We start from the raw sequence: 20,476 nt of genomic DNA, 5'->3' as shown, positions 1-20,476 counted from the left end.
TGTTTCGAGGCACGGGGTGCCCACCTCTATCATCTCTGATCGAGATGCACGTTTTACCTCAGAGTTGTGGCAAGCAATGCACAAGTCCTTTGGCTCACGATTAGATATGAGCACAGCGTATCACCCACAGACGGACGGGCAGTCCGAGCGCACTATCCAGACCTTAGAAGACATGCTTCGTGCATGTGTAATCGACTTTGGCAACAGCTGGGAAAAGCATCTGCCACTTGTGGAATTTTCATACAATAACAACTACCACACCAGCATTAAAGCTGCTCCATTTGAGGCATTGTACGGACGTAAATGCCGGTCACCTCTTTGTTGGGCAGAGGTGGGGGATAGTCAGATCACTGGTCCAGAACATGTGGTAGACACTACTGAGCGGATTGCTCAAATACGACAACGCATGGCGGCCGCTCGAGACCGTCAGAAGGCCTACGCTGATAAGGGCAGGAAACCACTCGAGCTCCAGGTTGGGGAGCGGGTATTACTCAAGGTTTCACCCTGGAAGGGTGTGGTTCGTTTTGGTAAACGAGGCAAACTCAACCCACGATACGTTGGACCTTTCGAAATCATTGAGAAAATAGGCAAGGTGGCCTACAGACTGAACTTGCCAGCAGAACTCGGTGCAGTTCACAACGTTTTCCATGTGTCGAATCTGAAGAAGTGTCTGTCAGATGAGACCCACGTAGTTCCTCTGAAGGAACTCACGATCGACGAACAGTTGAAATACGTCGAGGAACCAGTCGAAATCACGGACCGGGATGTTAAGGTCCTCAAGAGCACTAGAATACCTCTCGTTCGAGTTCGTTGGAACTCACGTCGCGGCCCAGAGTTCACCTGGGAGCGCGAAGATCGGATGAAACAAAAGTATCCCCAACTGTTTGCAAACGGTACAACCACTACTGAGGCTGAAGCTACGGAATTTCGGGACGAAATTCCAGATCAACGGGGGGAGGATGTGACACCCCAGGAAAACCGGGAAAACCATACAACTTAACTAGCTTCCTCAGTGAGGGCCATCAAATTTCGGGACGAAATTTCTTTCAACTTGGGGATGATGTGACAACTCAAAATTTAGAACCTTTCGTTATGTCTTGATGTAGCATGCTTGAACGTTATGTGATTAGTTGACATGATTGTGTAATAATATATGCGAACATCTTGTGTGAACTATATGTTATATTATGTGTATGCGTGTATGTATATGAACCGAGACAACAAGGACCCGACTCGAGACCATGTGGTCTCGAGTGAACAGTAATCGGTTGGGCCATTTGGGCCGTAAAACCCCTTAGCCGATTTGTAAGCCCTTTAGGGTGAATCATGAAGAACTAGTATATATACTACACTCATGGCCACACTCACCATTTCTTTTGACAACACCCATACTCCTCTACACACACTCTCCTACTTTCCCTCTCACTAAAACCTTAAGAACACAAACACACTTCATTTTCGGATCCAATCGGTTGGCACTAGGACCTTCGGTTCAAGCTTGGAATCGACACTTGGAGTTCACCTTTCCTATCCCCTAACCGGTTAGTGATTCTTGTTATGTTTTGTGTTTGAGTTGATGGTTATAATAGGGGGTTTGCTTGCTAAGTTGTTTATACATGAGATAATTGTTTACCTATGCTAAAGATGTTACTTGATAGAAAATAACTACTTGTTGTCAAATGATGATAGCATATGTATGATGATGATAAATCGGTTAACATGTCTTGGTTTCGGTTATATTGCATGATGAGTTGAGGATATCTTGTGTTTAAATGAAGTTAAACCATTAGATGTTAATGTTCATGAAATCGGACTAGCATATGTTAATAACAAATCTTATTTAAGAATGTTTTGCTTACAAGATGAGTATTGATATCTAGTTTAGGTGTTATAACTCTTGTCCGAAAATGCATAATGTGTTTGAATAAGAAGTGTTTATGTTATGAGTATTGAAGAACTTGATGAATGTGTTTTGAATATGTGAAGAACAACTTGAATATGCTTTGAAGGTGCTTTGAATATTTGAAATCTGAATTGTTTGATCCATTTTGGGTAAATGTTAGACAACAAAACATGTTTAGTGGATAGTACATAATTCTGCATGAATTCCATTGGATAGTACAATCTGCGAAGGATCAGCAGCTGCTAGGGAGTCGAAACCTCTGGTTACGACTCGAGACCACAGCCTTACAAGCCGAGACCACAGGTTGCGAGTCCTGTTGCGACTCGAAACCACAGCATGATGAGCCGAGACCATAGTTACGACATAGATTGCGACTCGGAACCATAGCATGACGAGCCGAAACCATAGTTGCGACATAGGTTGCGACTCGCAACCATCTATGATCAACATAAACAGCATGACCCGCAACCATGCTTGCGAGTCCGGTTGCGACTCGAGATCACACTTATTGGACTTGCTTAGTTACGGGCCTAAGTTAATGGGCCGGCCTTATGGACTCCTTGTGCTACTGTTTAATGCATGTTTTGGGCTTAAGTAATTGGGCTGAACATATGGGTCATATGTGCTACTGTTATTTGAGTATGTTATTGATAAACTGCCATGCCATGATTTCTACTTGTATGTGCACTGTTTGGTTTCGAATCTGATATAAGTGGTATCTATGTTAGGACGTAGTTGACTACTTGCAACTTGATTGACCTTTCTGTGATTAACTGCCGAGCAAACCAAGGTGAGTTCACACCCTCTACAAAGCATGGGATTCCCTGGGTTGGGAATGGGGTTAAGGAACGTGGGTTCCTCGTCCTCCTTGGGTAGGACAGCAGTGGTTCAGGAATGTGATTCCTCGTCCGGACGGACGGATAACTCGTACTAGACCAAAACTCTATCACGAAGTCCCTCCTTTTAATATCGACTTAATCGCCGGGCCAATGGCGAGCGGGTCATTAGTTAGATAGCGCTATTTAGGTCTGACAAACCTCACACCGTGCCGCAGAGGACGGGCGTGAACTAATGGATCTGGGGCACGTCAATGATGATAGACATTGACAGTTTCAGGGCACATAAACATGACTACAGCCAGCAGTCGATATGGTAATGAGTCTAGTGTACGCATGGGGTAGCCCCCACGGCCGAAATGCCTGATAACTAACATGGGGTAGCCCCCACGGCTGGAATGCCAGAGTAACTGGGAATGAACAAGTCACGTTTTTAAACTATGGGGTAACCCCCACGGCAGGATGCCAGCTAAAGGAAACTGTTTTCGAAACAACTAAAACGAACACCCAACTGTGAACTCACTCAACTATTTGTTGACTCGTTACTACATGCTTTGCAGGACCATAGGTACTCAGCTGGAGCTTGCATGGAGGAGAGTCATTGTGGGACACGGATTGCTGCTTATTATGTTAAACTTGAAAACATTTGAACTTATGTTTTACTTTAAGACTTATGCTTCCGCTTACAACTTAAACCTTGTTTTGTTTGAACACCAATCGTATTGGTTAGACTTTTATAACCATTTATATGCTTGTTCAGTATGATTGGTGGCTGGATCCTGGTCAGTCACGCCTCCAAGCGGTAGTACTCCGCGGGTGGGGTTTTGGGGGTGTGACATTCTTGATCTGTAAATTCGGATATTTGTTTAGTAACTTGCAATTCTGTTTTAGGCAGTGTGTACTTTTCCAATATGCACTCCCACGATCTGAGATGATTTGCCTGCACCCAGTTTTCAAAACGATCTTTCCATCCATAGTATTCTTCAATACTCATCAGTTTCGGGGGTTTCTGGGTGGTTCCCGTCTCATTTTCAATACTCATAGCTTGAGCAATGCCTCGAATGGAGCGGCTTGTATGCTGGTGTGATAACTGTTATTGTATGAGAACTCCACCAAAGGGAGGTGCTTTTCCCAGCCGTTGCCGAAGTCTATAACGCATGCCCGAAGCATGTCTTCGAGAGTTTGGATCGTACGCTCAGACTGCCCATCCGTCTGAGGGTGATACGCTGTGCTCATGTCTAACCGTGAGCCGAAAGATTTGTGCATCGCTTGCCATAGTTCTGACGTGAATCGTGCATCCCGATCCGAAATGATGGAGGTGGGCACCCCGTGCCTCGAAACAACTTCTTTAAGGTAGATGTCTGCGAGAGTGGAGAACTTATCCGTTTCCTTTATAGCTAGGAAGTGTGCAGACTTGGTGAGTCGATCCACGATCACCCAAATGGTATCATTCCCCCGCTGGGATCTAGGTAGGCCTGTAACGAAATCCATGGAAATTTCTTCCCATTTCCATTGCGGTATCGTGGGTTGCTGAAGTAGACCCGCTGGTTTCTGGTATTCCACCTTGACTCTCGCACAGGTCAAGCACTTGCTGACATAGGTAGCGATGTGGACCTTCATGCTAGGCCACCAATAAGTAGTTCTGATGTCGTGGTACATTTTATCCGACCCTGGATGTACCGAGTAGCGAGACTTGTGTGCTTCGTCCATCACAAGTTCGCGTAAACCGCCAAAAAGTGGGACCCAAATACGCCCCGTTACATAGTAAGCGCCGTCTGCCTTCTGTTCTAATCGTTGCCTTGAGCCGCGTAGGGCTTCAGCCCTGACGTTTTCGGGTTTCAATGCTTCTGCCTGAGCATCTCGTATCTGTGCAGGAAGGCTAGACTGAATCGTAAGCTGCAGCGCTCGCACGCGCTTAGGTAGAGTGTCTTTCCGACTGAGAGCGTCAGCCACAACATTGGCTTTGCCTGGATGGTACTTGATGGCGCATTCGTAATCGTTAAGTAGTTCAACCCATCGTCGTTGACGCATGTTCAAATCCTTTTGCTTAAGGATATGCTCGAGACTCCTGTGATCGGTGTATATTGTGCACCTGGTACCGTACAGGTAGTGTCGCCATATCTTAAGCGCAAAAACAACAGCTCCCAGCTCTAAATCGTGCGTCGTGTAGTTCCGTTCATGAATCTTAAGTTGGCGCGAAGCGTAAGCAATAACCTTATCCCGTTGCATCAATACACATCCAAGACCCTGGATGGATGCATCACAATATACTACGAAATCGTCCGTGCCCTCTGGCAATGAGAGGATTGGTGCACTGCAAAGTCTATCCTTTAAGTGCTGAAAAGCAGTTTCCTGCGTGTTGCCCCAACGGTAGGTGACACCCTTCTGTGTCAGTAGTGTAAGCGGCTGAGCGATCTTTGAAAAGTCTTTAATAAACCGTCTGTAGTAACCCGCCAAACCCAAGAATTGGCGTATTTCCGTTGGCGTACGTGGTGCAGGCCAGTTTCTGATCGAGTCTACCTTGGATGGATCGACATGAATCCCATCCTTGTTTACTACGTGGCCTAGAAAGTGGACTTCACGAAGCCAGAAGTCACATTTCGAAAACTTAGCGTACAGCTGTTCCTTCCGTAGGAGTTCCAAAATAAGGCGTAGATGCTGCTCGTGTTCCTCCTGACTCTTGGAGTAGATCAGAATGTCGTCGATGAAAACAATGACGAACTTGTCAAGATAGGGTTTGCACACCCTGTTCATAAGGTCCATAAACACGGCAGGCGCGTTCGTTAACCCGAACGGCATGACAAGAAACTCGTAGTGACCGTAGCGAGTTCTGAATACGGTTTTGGAGACGTCCTCCACTTGGACTCTCAGCTGATGATAACCAGACCTCAAGTCTATCTTGGAGTAATAACACGACCCTTGCAACTGGTCGAATAAGTCATCTATGCGTGGAAGAGGATAACGGTTCTTCACCGTCACCTTGTTGAGTTCCCTGTAGTCTATACACATCCTGAAGGTACCGTCCTTCTTTCTCACGAATAACACTGGAGCTCCCCAAGGCGAAGAGCTTGGACGAATGAAGCCCTTTTCCAAGAGCTCTTGTAGCTGCTTTGACAATTCTTCCATTTCTGATGGAGCTAGACGATATGGTGCGCGAGCTATAGGTGCTGCTCCTGGAGCGAGCTCGATTTGAAATTCGACCTGACGGTGAGGCGGTAATCCAGGTAAATCTTCAGGAAACACCTGAGGGTAGTCGCGTACAACTGGAATATCCTCCAATTTCTTTTCCTTCACTGATGCATCCGAAACGAGTGCCAAGATTGCGGTGTGACCCTTCCGCAGACACTTCTGAGCCTTCAAGAAAGAGATGATGCCTACCACTGCACCACTCTTGTCACCTTGAACTTCGAGAGGTTCTCGACCAGTACGGGGAATGCGAATGATCTTCTCACTGCATAAGATCTCTGCCTGATGTTGGGATAACCAATCCATCCCTATGACGATATCGAAACTTCCCAAGACTATGGGAATAAGGTCGACGGAGAAGGCTTGACCGGCCAATACAATACTACAACCCCTGACTATTTGCGTGGCTTCTAAACTGTTACCATTAGCTAGTTCTACGACGTGTTTGGTGTTTAGGGGTGTTGATGTACGTTTTAACAATTTACTGGCTTTCACAGAAATATAACTTGTATCCGCACCCGAATCAAATAAAACAGTAACATAAATATCGTCAAGGAGAAACTTACCCATAACCACATTGGGATCGTTCATTGCGTCACCTCGACCTAGCACAAAAGCGTGTCCCCTAGCTTCGTTGCCATTATTGTTGTTGTTTCCCCCGTTGTTGTTGTTCCCGTTGCCCTGGTTATTATTGTTGTTGCGGTTCTGATTCTGGTTCAACTGAGGACAATCGCGTTTGTAATGCCCTTCTGCCCCACACTGGAAACATCCCCGGTTTCCACGCTGTGGTTGCTGCTGCTGTGGGTTTTGAGGAACCGGTGGCGGAAATTGCTGATTCTGGTTCGCAGGTCGTGAGCTCCTGAAATCTTTGGCTTCGTGCCCTAGCTTGAGACATCTCTGACAACGTTCTTTACGACACCTTCCACTGTGGTGCCTGTTACACTTGTTACATAGTGGGTGAACTCCCCGGTATCCACCCTGCCCCTGACTGCCAGATGATTGCTGACTCGAATTCTGGTAGTCATTCGTCCTGCGCTGCTGTGCTTGGGACTGAACGGAAACTGATCCCCTGCTGGAATCCCCATCCCATTTCCGTTTGTTGTCGCTGTGTGTAGCAGGAGTAGCAGCTGGAGTAGTAGTTGCACTGACGCGTTTGGGCAGCTTGTTCTGTTATACTGCCTGATCTGTGAGTCGATGAGCAAGACGTTGGATGTCTTGGATGTTGTCGAGGTTTGCCGATGTAACATGGCTCTGGATCTCTGGCGCAAGTCCCTTGAGATACAACTCAATGCGCTTCACTGGAGGGTCCACCATAGTTGGACATAGAATGGCCAGTTCGTTTGACCGCTTTGTATAGGCTTCAATCTCTGACCCCGTCATTTTCAAGTGATAAAGCTCATTCTCCAACTTGTGGATGTCATCACGCGTGCAGTATTCCCTCTTAATGAGTTCCTTGAAATCGTTCCAGGGTGTGGCGTTAGCAGCTGCCAACCCTAAAATCTGAACTTGGGCGTTCCACCAAGTTAGTGCTATTCCTTCTAGCGTGCCAGTGGCGTATTTCACCCTGCGAGCCTCAGGGCATTCACACATCTCGAATACCGACTCGAGCTTCCCAAACCAATGGAGTAGTCCCACTGCTCCTTTTGTTCCAATGAATGTGCTTGGACGACAGTCCATGAAGTTCTTGAATGTGCAGACAGGTTGTTGTGCGTTCTGACCCGTTGCGCGAGAAAGATAGGTCAAGGTTAAGCGCGAGAGTTGGGTCATGAGAATAGGATCTAACATCCTAGTATGGGTTTGGAATAGCAGGTTACACCTCCTGCTTGTGCGGCTGCAAGCGCCGCAGCAACTTGTTCGTTAATGAGAGCCGTCAATTGGGCTTGAGTCATGTTAACACGTCTAGACATGATCTTCATAGCAAATGTAACGTAAGTGAGAATGGTTCGCGAGTAGGGCGATGACAGAAAAGCGTAAGCATGTAGGTATTCTCATGTAATAAAGTCATGTGTATCTAAGTGTACTACGAGCAAAGTTCTATACGTTTCTAGCATGCAGGCAATAAACATAAACCTTATTACCTAGGATGTCGAGTCTTGCACGTGGAGCGAAGCGTCGTTGTGGATCGTTGAGAGCACTGTTCTGGTTATAGTCTGGTTTTAATAAAACGTTTTCCCATATTAAAACCAAGTTCTCTATAACCAATGGCTCTGATACCAATCTGTCACACCCCCAAAATCCCACACGCGGAGTACCACCGCTTGGAGGCGTGACATGACCAGGATCAAGCCATCAATCATATCAAACATATCATTTAAGTGTAAAAGTAGAAAATGTAATTCATCGTGACATGACTGATGTTCATAACCAAACATTGTTTAAGTAGCGGAAGCATAATAATGAAAACCCAAAGTAAGTTATAAGTTCAAATAGCGTTTACGATCCGTATCCCACAACGACCTGCTCCTCCCTGTGCAAGCTCCATAATGTACCTAAGGTCCTGCAAGGCATGCAACAGATAATCAATAACTAGTTGAGCGAGTTCACAAAAGTAAGTTCAGTAATAGTAATTGTATGAGTCGTATTATGTTCGTTCATTGTTCATGTATAGTATTGGTTTCCATCGCGGGCCCTTTCGGCATGTATGCGAAGATTTGGGTTAATACTCCCAAATATCCTAGACTATGTATATTTGTATCGCGGCCACCCTGGCATTACTTGCGAAGATTTAGTCTCTATAGTTCGCAGCCTCCCCGAGGCATGTGTGCGAAGATCAGTCATTATATCGCAGCCAACCCTTGGCGTGTGTGCGAAGATCAGTTATAATATCGCAGCCAACCCTTGGCGTGTGTGCGAAGATCAGTTCAAGTAGGTATACTAGTCTAGCCGTATCTTATCATTTACCATCCTCACCCTGAGGACCATATCATTAGGTTCCATTAACTAAGTACGCACGAAATAATCATCCAATCCCATTCCCACCCTGGGAACCCCATGCCTTGGCTGTGTGAACTCACCTTGGGTTGCTCGGCAGATACACAGAAAGTACAGGTAAGCTAGTAAGTGGTCAACCACGTCCTATCATGGTTATTATACAAGTCATGTTCGTATATAGCACGTATGTTCTACACGTATTGTACACAAGTATAATCAGGGCATGTACAAGTATATCATAGCAGTCCAATAGCAGACACATGAATAAGTCCAAGTATCCGGCCCAAACAGTTGGGCTGTAACATGAATAATTCGTAACATACAAAAGAAACACATATCACGTAAACATGCATTTAATCAATTAGGGTAGCTCACGCAAATACGTAACGTTACAAGATAGGTCTAAAGTACGAGTTGTCACACATAATTTTCTAGTCTAGAGCTCCAACCACTCGCGATGCACGTGTGGAAGAAGCACTGGACTAGGGGGACTTGAAGGGGTATGGTCCCTAATCATGCGCCGACTACATAAGAAAAGCTTAGGTTACACAGGGCCCAAGCCCAAAACAACCAAAATCTAACACTTAGTACATTTTGCAAACAAAAATGGCGCAAGCCTAAGAAGCGCGAGCTACTCTGTGCCAGCAGGATGCTTTCGGAAAGTACCTGGTACGAACGTTAGAGTAGAAGACCAATGGGCGTACGACAAGTTGTGCCCAACAATGCTGCATGATGAACAATCGTGCAGAAGACAAGAAGTACAAAAGGACACTTACGTGGCACCAATAACCTTTCGCCGACCACTGCTCCATGATCTCCATTTAACTGCTGATGACAGACCCGACAACAAAGACAACTACTAGGCCACGTGGACCCATTCAGCGTGTGCCAACTTCTCTCTCGCTTGTAAACATTAACGGTCGTGCTCAAGGAGAGAGAGAGAGAGAGAGAGAGAGAGAGAGAGAGAGATTCCTTGTTGTCGACGTCTGGCCCATGGCCCATCAGCCCTTCTCCTTCACAACTCTTTTCAACTATAAATAGAGAACTTCATCTCAAGGTTTAGGTTTAACGATCGCTCTCTTGCTCTCTCACTTAATAAACACACTTTTATCCTCAAAACAAGTTCTTATTCTCAAATCAGATGGTGGTTACAAGGAGAAACCCCTATTCTCCTCCTTGTAACCAGCTTCACGGTGTTGTGGTTGTTTTACAGGATCTTTGCAGTAATCGAACGAGAAAGAAAGAAAGTTAACCTTATTTGGACGAGTCACAAATCACAAGTCAACCTTCGGATTAACTTCGTGTTTATTCAAATTTCATAAAACTGAGTTTAAGGAAGCTCCTACTCAATCTTAGTTCTAAACTAAAGCACATTTCATAAACAAGTTTGAGTGCATTTTTTTTATTTGAAATGTCCGCTAAGAATGGAGAGAAACAATCGATGAAATCCGAAAAAATACATACTATTTGTTTCTGTCCAATAGATTCATTTACATTTATCTATGACACTACAACACTCTAACCTCATACAGTTTATCAGACAATCGAATGATATCACACAAAACTGAAAATCGAAACTAATTTACATACATTAACATATTGCATATCAAATTAATACGTCAAATTACTTATGGATCTCAACAACTGATCGGAACTTCTTCCTCTTCCTCCTGCTTCCACCATCGTAAACCGCCGGAGCAACAAATCGCATCACCGATGTCGCACCACTCCTTTCGCTTTCACCGTCGTCATCGATCTCTTTTCTCCTCCTCATATTCACGTAAACTGACGGAGTAACTAATAGTTGAGTTGAATCGCTGAGTTGAATCAGTTGCAAGGCGGCGTCGATCTCCGTCGCCGTGAACGGCGGTTTAACAATTACAGATTTCTTGTTCATGATCGGAATGATAATAACCGGAAGGGTTTGATTTGATATATGTTATATAATGCAAGATACACATCAGTAGGGGATTTTTGATCCGGTGGGTCCCAGTGTCACACGTGTTTTCAATTGTTTGGGGAAAATCAATATATTTAAAAAATTGGTAAGTCGGTTACGCAAAAGCTTTTTCTGACCTTTTTTGGATGCCATGTTGATCAAGAACTTAACCTCCAAGTAGCTCCTCTATTTTTTTCACATTTATTATTATGTAGAAAAATTATATTTATTAGACTTATTAAATAAAATCTATAAAATAATAGTTTATAAATTTTACGTGGGCATATTCAAAATTTCAAATTTTCAACACCTATATTTCAACACCAGCCCGCATTCTAACCCGGAGGTGGCGGGTTCGAGTCTTGCTCGTTCCCAATGTCCCTACGGTAGCGGATTTACCCCCAGACTCAGGCTTGCTGGGTGACGGTCTGCGAGGTGGGATCACCTCGGCGGTTGGGAGGACCGTGGAATATCCCCCCCCCCCCCTCCGCCCCCATCGTATTTCTCATAGCCGTTGTTATGACTGCGCTTAAGACTCAAATGGATGAATTTATTTTTAACCAAGATACGCCATTGCTCTTTATGGATAGATTGCACACATATCCAATGGCGGATCTAAAAAAAACTTAAAGGGGCAACGTTTCTATAAAAAGGGGCAGCGAAATCGAAAAAACGTCAAATTTTTACAAAAATTTACACTAACTTTACACCACCGCCGAAGCGTCAAGGGGCAATGAGGGTTGCCCCTTATTCTATACTAGGTCCGCCCCTGCACATGTCTCGAAAGATTGGGCAAGACATGATGAACTTTGTGTGACATATTAGAGCTAATCATAACATGAAGTAGTTTATTATTTAATCTTTATTGATGCAATCTTTAGTTTATTTGATTTTTGTTTGATCTAATGTAGTTTTTTTGTTTTAAGTTTAAGTGGTTTTAAAAGCTATTTTTATTTAGAATCTATACTATATAATAAAAGAAACCAATAATAGGATATTTGGCATTATTTTAGTCCATCTACTCTTACTTAATTGTAAATAATAATTATTATTTAATTTAAATTATTAATTAAATATATGTTTCAAACATTTAAGAAATTACGGATCTTTTATTAATGATCTTTTATTAACTAAATATATAAAAAGAAGATAGATGTGTGTTTGTTTAAATTTTAAACGGATTATGCTAGAGCCCCTTTTTAAGTAAAATAAATTACGTCTTATCTATATATACTTTCTGTAAAAGTAGAAATCTCAATGACATAAGAAAAGCTGATGTGTCAGCTTGAGAGCATGTCCAACAAGGCTTTTCTTATGTCATTATTACATCATAATACCTAATATTAAAAGACTTTAAAATTCAAAGTTGGCCCACTTATGGCATCAAACCACTGCCCCACTCTCAATTATGAAACTACTGATTGTTAATTCAACCACTGATATTCATTCAAAAGTCAACCACTGAATTGCATTTAATAGAGATTCAACCACTAATTGTTAATTCAACCACTGATATTTGAGAGGGTAATTTGAAATTTGAAATATAAAAACGTATAGGGATATGTAATTTGCATTTAACAGAGATTCAATTCTTCTCTCTTTCTCAAATATCAATTCAAACCCAAATCCAAACCTGATCATAATTTCAAAAACCAATTCCAATATCTCTCTCTATTCTCTCTCTTCGATGAAGAATACAAAGCATCCAGTCTCTAAATTCATATTATCCAGACCTCTCTCAATTCGCAAGTAGAGCATCCACTTCAACAAAAACAGGTATGTTTTTCTTTCTCTCAATTCCAATATATACTTGAAACGACCATTCAAGAATCCAAAATTTTAAATCTGCAAGTACCGTAGATTGGATTAAAGTTTGTTGATCTTTACTGTTTTCAGAAGTGAAGGTTATGTCCGATTTGAGGGAGATGGCAGAATCAGTATCTTCAAACCCTAATTCTGAGATTCCAGAACGTCGTTGGGTTCCGCCGCATCCGTATGTACCTTCTCTCAATCTCTGTTTGCAGCCCCAATTGATTTTCAGCATTAAATGATTTTTAGCCCTAATCGGTTTTTAGCCCTAATCTCTGTCATTCACTGATTTTCTAAAAATTTATGCTTATGCGAATTGATCAAGTAAGCCCTAATCTCTGTATGGTTTTTGTGAAATTTTTGTGTTGTTAATAGTTGATTTTGAAGGTCTATAGGTTTGAAGACCATGTGTTCGATGAATTGCGTAAATGAGAATTGATCAAGTAAGACATCACTTTTCCTTTTGCCCTCTTTTTGTTGCCTTATGTTTTTCGGCAATTGTTGTTTAAACTTGTGTTTGCTACATGTCATATTTATCAATTTATGCTTATACTGTTGGATTATGTGATGTGGATAATGCAAAAGAGTTCATCTTATATGAGTACAACAGAGATGTTGACTCGTACAGGTAAGGATGATTCTCATCATAGCCTGTTTCTTGATTAAAAAAGGTTTTGCATGATTACTTTCTTAAACTTTTAAACCTTAACAGTAAAGTCCCCGTACTTTATTATTAATATAATTTTTTATTTATTTATTAAAAGATGGATCAAAGTATGCACATGGTAAAAGAGGTTATCTTCATGAGGGTGAACTCTTTTGCATTATCCACATCACATAAGATGATTTGTTCTCTTATTGTTGCTTTATTAACTGTGTTATTATTTTAACAGAGAAAATCGAATGAAGCTGAGGTCGAGCCCCTACGAGAAGAGTATCACCAAAGGGTTTCAACTCTTGAAAAAAAGGTAAACTATTTTTTATATACAAAGTCCCGTTTCAGTTACATCTTTATTTAAAAAAAGTATGTTATTAGTTGCTAAATACGAACTCAAAGCTATAAAATTCAGCTTTATGCCCTCACGAGGGAAAGAGACATGCTACGCAGAGAGCAAAATAAAAAAGCGATGTCGCTGCTCTTTTGAAGGTAAAAGATGAAATCATCACTCAAGTTATGGCAGAAGGTAAACATATTAAAAATAGTATTTTATATTGGTATTAGCAGCTAATTGTAATATTTATATATATAATATTGATCTTTTTTCTTTTGGTTCATTTAGGCGAAGAGCTTTCAAAGAAACAAGCTACTCAAGAATCGACAATCAGGAAACTACGTGCACAGGTATAAAATTGTATGAACTATTTTAGAAGCCAATACATGTCACTATGTATGATTAGTTTTCTTCTTGTGGTGAATGCTAGATCAGAGAGCTTGAAGAAGAGAAGAAAGACTGATAACAAAGCTACAGGTAGGTAGTTAGTTATGTTTTCTGAATCAGTTAATATTTTTAATTGTATCTATAATTCGAGTGTAAGTTGTTAGGTTGAAGAGAGCAAGGTAGAGAGTATAAAGAGGGACATAACTGCTACAAAGAAGCTACTCCAAGAAACAATAGAGAAAAACCAAGCTGATGCAGATTGAGGCTATTCAGGTTTTTATTATACTTTTATGAGTAAAATGCCATTTTCGTCCCTGACGAAGAAGAAGAATCTAAGAGGAAAAGGTAACTACTTTTCAAGTGTTGCTATTATTTAGCATGTTATGTCACATTATATAGTTTGCTTATACATGGTTCAAACTTTTTGTCATACTATTTTAATATCTTGTAATGTTTTGACAGGAAGTGAAGCCCGTTAAAAGACCCGCTGAATCTACACCCAAGTCGCCTGCTTCTGCTAAGAAAGGAAAACCCAACACTCCACAAAATGCTAAATCTAACACTCCTCAAACATCAGGTTAAAGATACTTACCATCGTATTATTGTTTAGAACGATTATCGAGCGGATGGCATCTTTTAACCTTTAAATCCTAATCTTTGTTTTTTTAATTAGGTGGAAAGAAAAGTGGTCAAGCAGTAACGCCACAAGCCAATTCAAAAGTAAGAGTTCACAAATTTGATATGGATAACGCGGAGTCCGATCTTTTCGACGACATCTATAATTATTTCCAAGATTCAGATATTCAAGTACTTCACAAGTTGAAGGTTTTTCATTACAACCATGTTGATCAAACGAGAAATTGTGAGTTTTCTAAAGATCCTTGCTTGATCTTCATGTATTTCATGGTTGTTGTTATGTTTATCGATGGATCCAGTTATCAATAATCATCACTTGTGATTTTGACTTTTTATAGCTCTATTTGAATGACCCAAAGTCAGATCTGAGTATATCATAAGTTGGATCTGAAGTATCTTCAGCTTCTTTTCTTCACAAAATGTTTCCAAACCATAGACATGTTAGTTGGATCTTATTACAGAGAAGTTGGTTGCTTGATCTGTGCTTTCAGTACCAATTTTAATGAATTGATATTCCTTCACTATTTGTATGTTAAATACTCCAGTAGTTGATGGTTGTATGTTAAATACTCTCTCTCTCTCTCTCTCTCTCTTCGATGAAGAATACAAAGCATTCAGTCTCTAAATTCATACTATCCAGACCTCTCTCAATTCGCAGGTAGAGCATCCACTTCAACAAACACAGGTATGAAAATGCCTTTCCATTATAATTTTGCGAGTTTTTTTTTTCTGAATCAAAGAGCCTATGAAAATGCCTTTCCATGTTCAAATTGTGATTTGAAAATACCTAAATACATGAGTTAATGGTGATGGATAAGAAATCAGCTGATTTTAAGCCTTAATACAGTTTAGAATGTGGTTGTATATACTCCAGTTGAGATTTTTGATCTACAGTTAATGGATTTTGATTTTCTAGAGTCTTTTAATGTATGATATACATGTTGATGGATAAGGATAAAGCAGCAGCAGCGGCAGTTGCTTCTTCTTCTTCTTCGTCACATGAACTTGCTCTACGTCAAAGAACGAATCAACGAAATAGGGCTCGAGGCGAAAGTGCACTTTCTTCTCCAATTTAAAAGGTACACAGAGTTTGAAAACTTTTTATACCTTTATGTTTTATTTATATATTCAATACATCATTATTTGATGCAACTTTATATTGTTGGGATGAAACACTGATTAGATGAAACACTGATTCAGAGAAGCGAAAGGAATCAGTGTGTTCTGTTCACACTGAAGTAAGATGAAACACTCATTTATGTTAGGAAACCTCTGTTTTTAAACTACTGCTTTTAAAACCTCTGCTCGGGTAAAAATTCATCCACTGCTGAAAATTATCCTCTGTTCTCATAACCTATGTTTATCCTAACCACTGTACAGTGGTTAGGATAAACATAGGTTATGAGAACAGAGGATACATTTCAGCAGTGGATGAATTTTTACCCGAGCAGAGGTTTTAAAAACAGTGGTTTAAAAACAGAGGTTTCAACAGAGGTTGCTGTTAACTGAATTATAATCGTATTGTGTTTAATGAAGGTTGATTTATATGCTCTGGAACTTGAAAGAAGAAGATGATGAAGATTCAATATCTCGATCCACTTCAATAAAAGAAGGTGTTGATCCGCAAGGTCAACGACTTGATCCGATCAAAAGATTCTTGCATATAATCAATCTGACTCTGCTTACAAATGATTTTATCTACAGGTTTGTGTAAAACAAAGGGAGTTGAACTTGGCATTTTCGTTATTTGCAGAGATGAAGAGATATCAAATACAACCAAATATGGTGAGGAATGTGTTATGACAATATGCTCTTAAGTAATACTGTGTCAATTCCAAATTAATTTTTTAGTAAAATGCCATTTTTGTAAAAGTGAAACCACTGTTTTGGGTTAAAACAGTGTTTGAAACCACTTTTGGGTTAAAAAAGTGTTTGAAACCGCTGTTGGGTTCAAACAGTGTTTGAAACCACTGTTTTAACCCAAAAGTGGTTTCAAAGTTGGCCCTTTTAACAACAATGTTTTAACTGAATAGTGGTTTCAAACATTTTTTTAATCCAAAAGTGGTTTCAAACACTGTTTTAACCCAAAACAGTGGGTTAAAACAGTGTTTGAAACCGCTGTTGGGTTAAAACAGTGTTTGAAACCACTGTTTTAACCCAAAAGTGGTTTCAAAACACTGTTTTAACAACACTGTTTAACCCAACAGTGGTTTCAAACATTGTTTTAATCCAACAGTGGTTTCAAAACACTGTTTTAACTCAAAACAATGGATTGGTATAATTTTTGTACTTATTTGTCTATCATTGAAACTTTAATTATGTACTTCGTCTATATAGTGTCGATTGTTTTGTTGAATGTAGTTTTCTTTTGAATAACAAAGGTAGCTGCATTAAAGTGAAAATAAGGTACTAGGCAAAGTTAAGTATAATTATTTTCATAAATTAGGAATAGGAGACTTATATTTGCAGCAAAATTTGTATAAGAACACCAAGATCTACAAAAGGTAGAATTACAACAGTGACCTGGAATTTGTAAGGTCGCCGAAGTCTCCTACGGTGTTAGTGTCATCTCCGTTGCCGGAACCATGAAGGCATGAACAACTCCTCAATTCGTTTGAAGGTTCTTACGAACTTGAAGGCTTATTGTTGCTTATATGTTTTCATGTGTGTTTACTTAATTGGAAGTAGATATTTAGAGCATTAATTTTCTTCCTGTCGTAAATAAATGTTAGGAATTGTTGAAGCTTTATGTACTTCATCAATGTAGTCTCAACTATTTTGTTATATGAAGTTTTCTTTTGAATAACAAAATATATATTATTTGGAATTAGATATTAAGAGGAGTAGTTTTCTTTCCGTTGAAAAGAAATGTTAGTTTTTCTAAGAAACGACCCGTGTTTGCACACGGGTCTTACCGCTAGTACTATATAATAAAAGAAACCACTTTGAGGACACTTGTCATCATATTAGACAATCTCTTATAGATAATTAGATAATTATTATTATAGTTTAATCTCTTCTAGTTAGTTATAGATAACCTTCCTACTAAATATTATTACTTTAATATCTTATTGATAATTATTATTTAGTTTAATCTCATTCTCATTTATAATATTATTTATTTGAATTAATTATATTTGAACGTTTTGTTTAGTTTGGTATCAAATAGATTTTACGAAACTAAAAATGGAAGAGAGCTGATTCAGTCAAAAGGACATTATTGCAGCAAAGTTAGATGAATGGATATTACCACAACTAATACACTCTCATCTTTTGCAGGAACCACTGGAACTGGATGCATCTACAAAGGACGTAAAGATTTCTCTACAAAATGTTTTGGACATGACAGCCGATTGGACTCAAGGAGAAAGATAGATGTTGAGAAATAAGGTAATTTGAGCATGTAAAAAGAAAATTTCTTACTTATGGAGCTGTTTTCTCGTCATACAATAAATAATCATCATACATGCGGTATGATAATGTTTTTCAGGTGCCTGTAACTGGTCTGAAAACGCCATTCCGTGATGGATTGTTGAAGAAGTTTTTCAGTTTGCAAAGGTGATTGTAAAATTCTGATTGATACCTTCAAGTCATGTTGGTGAATTCGTTTGTAGTATTTTTTTAATAACAAACAACGTTTATTCAGGATGGCCTGGAGAGAAGAGGATATAAAGAAACAGGGTTCTTAAATGAAGTAGCAGAGGCGGTTAGAACAGGTGAATCATACTTCTTATTTCTTTTCTTTTCTGTTTTGATTATCATAAATAAGTAACATGTTAAACATCTTTACAATAATCAGTATTAAGGTAGCGTTTGGTGATGAGGCTTCGCGTCGAAAGCTAACTGATGGTCCGTTTGGAGATGCTTTGAAGACTGCTCAAGCAATGCTTTTGTTGATTTAGGAGTTTGGATGCTGCTTCATCAGTTTGTGTTTCAGAATATGATGATTTGTAGTTTCGGCTTTTGGATCTTGCTTGATCAGTTTAGAGGGTTATGTTTATGATTGCTCTGTTTTGAACTTTTTTTTTTTGACAGTATGATATTGTGCTATGTAAATTGATTAAGGTAGTGTTTGCTTTGTGCTTAAGTTAGAATCAGTTATCAGTTTTGATGATGAAATAACGACAAATGAACAGTGACTTTTATCATATGTTTTAATCATATATACGTTACGATAAATGAATAGGGACTTTTTAAAACAATTTTGGCAGATTACAATTACACATCTATTTAACGCCAAACATCTGTTTATGGCTAAATATATGTTTAAGGTCAAACATCTGTTTAAGGTCAAACATCTGATTAAGGTCCAACATCTGTTTAAGTCTAAACATCTGTTTAAGGCCAAACATCTGTTTAAGCATGAACAGATGTTTATGTTAACCAGATCCACTGTCTTCTCATATTATAGCACTGTTTTCCTCTTCAAAACACTGTTCAACCTAACTTAGGTTTCCATCTGTTGGTGCACTACATCTGTCGACTTCGTCTTGTATCGAGTCTTAGATTGCATTGTTTAGATTAGGGCACGTTTTACGAGAAAATAGGAAGTCTTAGTGTTTTAGCATGCTGATTTTGCTCATATGGTCAAGTGTACATTCAGGCGAAATCACTATGTCTGATTTCGCTTATATGGTCAGGTTGATTTCGCTCATGTGGACCTTGTGTCTCTAGGGGCGAAATCACAGTACTATATATAGTGTTCATGAGCGAAATCAGTAAGGAGAGTTGTACGAATTCCATACCGAGGTGCTGCCGGTGTGAAGACTGCTTTTAATTGTGTTTAAATCAATACAATCAGTAGTTAAAGTGAAGAATCAACTGTTTCTAGCTTTGTTTCTTGTTATTCCGCACCTGAAACAAAGTAGAACCCCTCTGAACGACTCATTCGGGTCAGGTCACCGATCTTACAATTGGTATCAGAGCTCAGGAGGAGGAGTTCTGCAGAGATTAGCTGGAATTCATCTTGTTTTCTTACTTCTACACCTTCTTTCATCATTTCAGAGAAATTTAACGGTCAAAACCTGCTGAATTTTTCACAGATCATAGATAATTGGACATTAACAAACCCTGGAAAGTTTGACACTAAAATACGGACTAAAAATGGACAAAATTAGGTCCCGAGTTGATTTCGCTTATATGGACACTCTCTGATTTCGCTCCTGGTAGCCAAATTTTGCTGATTTCGCTCCAAGGTTGTCCTGATTTCGCTCCTGGGAAATATTAACTAGAGATTTCGCTCCAAGTCACTCTGAGATTTCGCTCCAAGGTTGACCTAATTTCGCTCCTGGTTGCATACATCAGGATTTCGCTTTAAGCTACATACTGATTTCTCCCCAGAGTACTGATCTTATTTCGCTCCAGTGAACAATATCAGTGATTTCGTTTTTGTGAACACTATAATTTCGCTCGAAGGTCACTGATTTTGAAAAACGTGATAAGTCATCATGGATACCGAGTTCTATAACGCGTTTGCAACACCGTCTGTGTCACACCCCCAAAATCCACCATGCGGAGTACCACCGCTTGGAGGCGTGACATGACCAGGATCGAGCCACCAATCATATCGAACAACATAATTAAGTAATTAAAACCAAACACAATACGATTGGTGACCAAAAGGAAGTAAACCGATTTTAGTTAAACAGCGGAAGCATAAAACATAAGTTCAAAACATAGTCCATAGTTCATAAGTTTAAAGTCCAAAACGTAGGTTTAATAAGTTCATAAAGTTTATTTATTAAATACGGGACATATCAGCCCGCATCCCACAACGACCACCTCCATATGCAAGCTCCAAGCATTTAACGACCTGTAAGGCATGTAACAACGAGTCAACAACAAAGTTGAGTGAATT

General features: G+C 40.0%; 1 long non-coding RNA gene across 7 annotated transcripts; it reads left to right on the top strand.

The window, feature by feature from the left end:
* The first annotated feature begins 12,387 nt into the window (after positions 1 to 12,387).
* LOC110927656 lies at positions 12,388 to 18,723 on the top strand. 7 transcript variants are annotated; one of them, XR_004888505.1, is made up of 18 exons: positions 12,388 to 12,571; positions 12,692 to 12,788; positions 12,980 to 13,047; positions 13,498 to 13,572; positions 13,675 to 13,788; positions 13,885 to 13,946; positions 14,027 to 14,073; positions 14,148 to 14,328; positions 14,446 to 14,560; positions 14,657 to 15,304; positions 15,536 to 15,698; positions 16,156 to 16,247; positions 16,324 to 16,404; positions 17,157 to 17,239; positions 17,899 to 18,009; positions 18,110 to 18,177; positions 18,266 to 18,335; positions 18,419 to 18,723. It is a non-coding gene; the product is annotated as an uncharacterized LOC110927656 (long non-coding RNA). The 7 variants fall into 7 exon arrangements; XR_004888502.1 differs by lacking the exon at positions 17,157 to 17,239 and adding an exon at positions 15,820 to 15,857 and having other exon boundaries at positions 18,419 to 18,722; XR_004888501.1 differs by lacking the exon at positions 17,157 to 17,239 and adding an exon at positions 15,803 to 15,857 and having other exon boundaries at positions 18,419 to 18,722.
* The last annotated feature ends 1,753 nt before the right edge of the window (positions 18,724 to 20,476 follow it).

The sequence above is a fragment of the Helianthus annuus genome, chromosome 3 (genome assembly GCF_002127325.2).
Source record: "Helianthus annuus cultivar XRQ/B chromosome 3, HanXRQr2.0-SUNRISE, whole genome shotgun sequence".
NCBI classification, from domain to species: domain Eukaryota; kingdom Viridiplantae; phylum Streptophyta; class Magnoliopsida; order Asterales; family Asteraceae; genus Helianthus; species Helianthus annuus.
The sequence above is the reverse complement of the archived record's forward strand: the minus strand, read 5'-3'. Positions and strand labels throughout refer to the sequence as shown.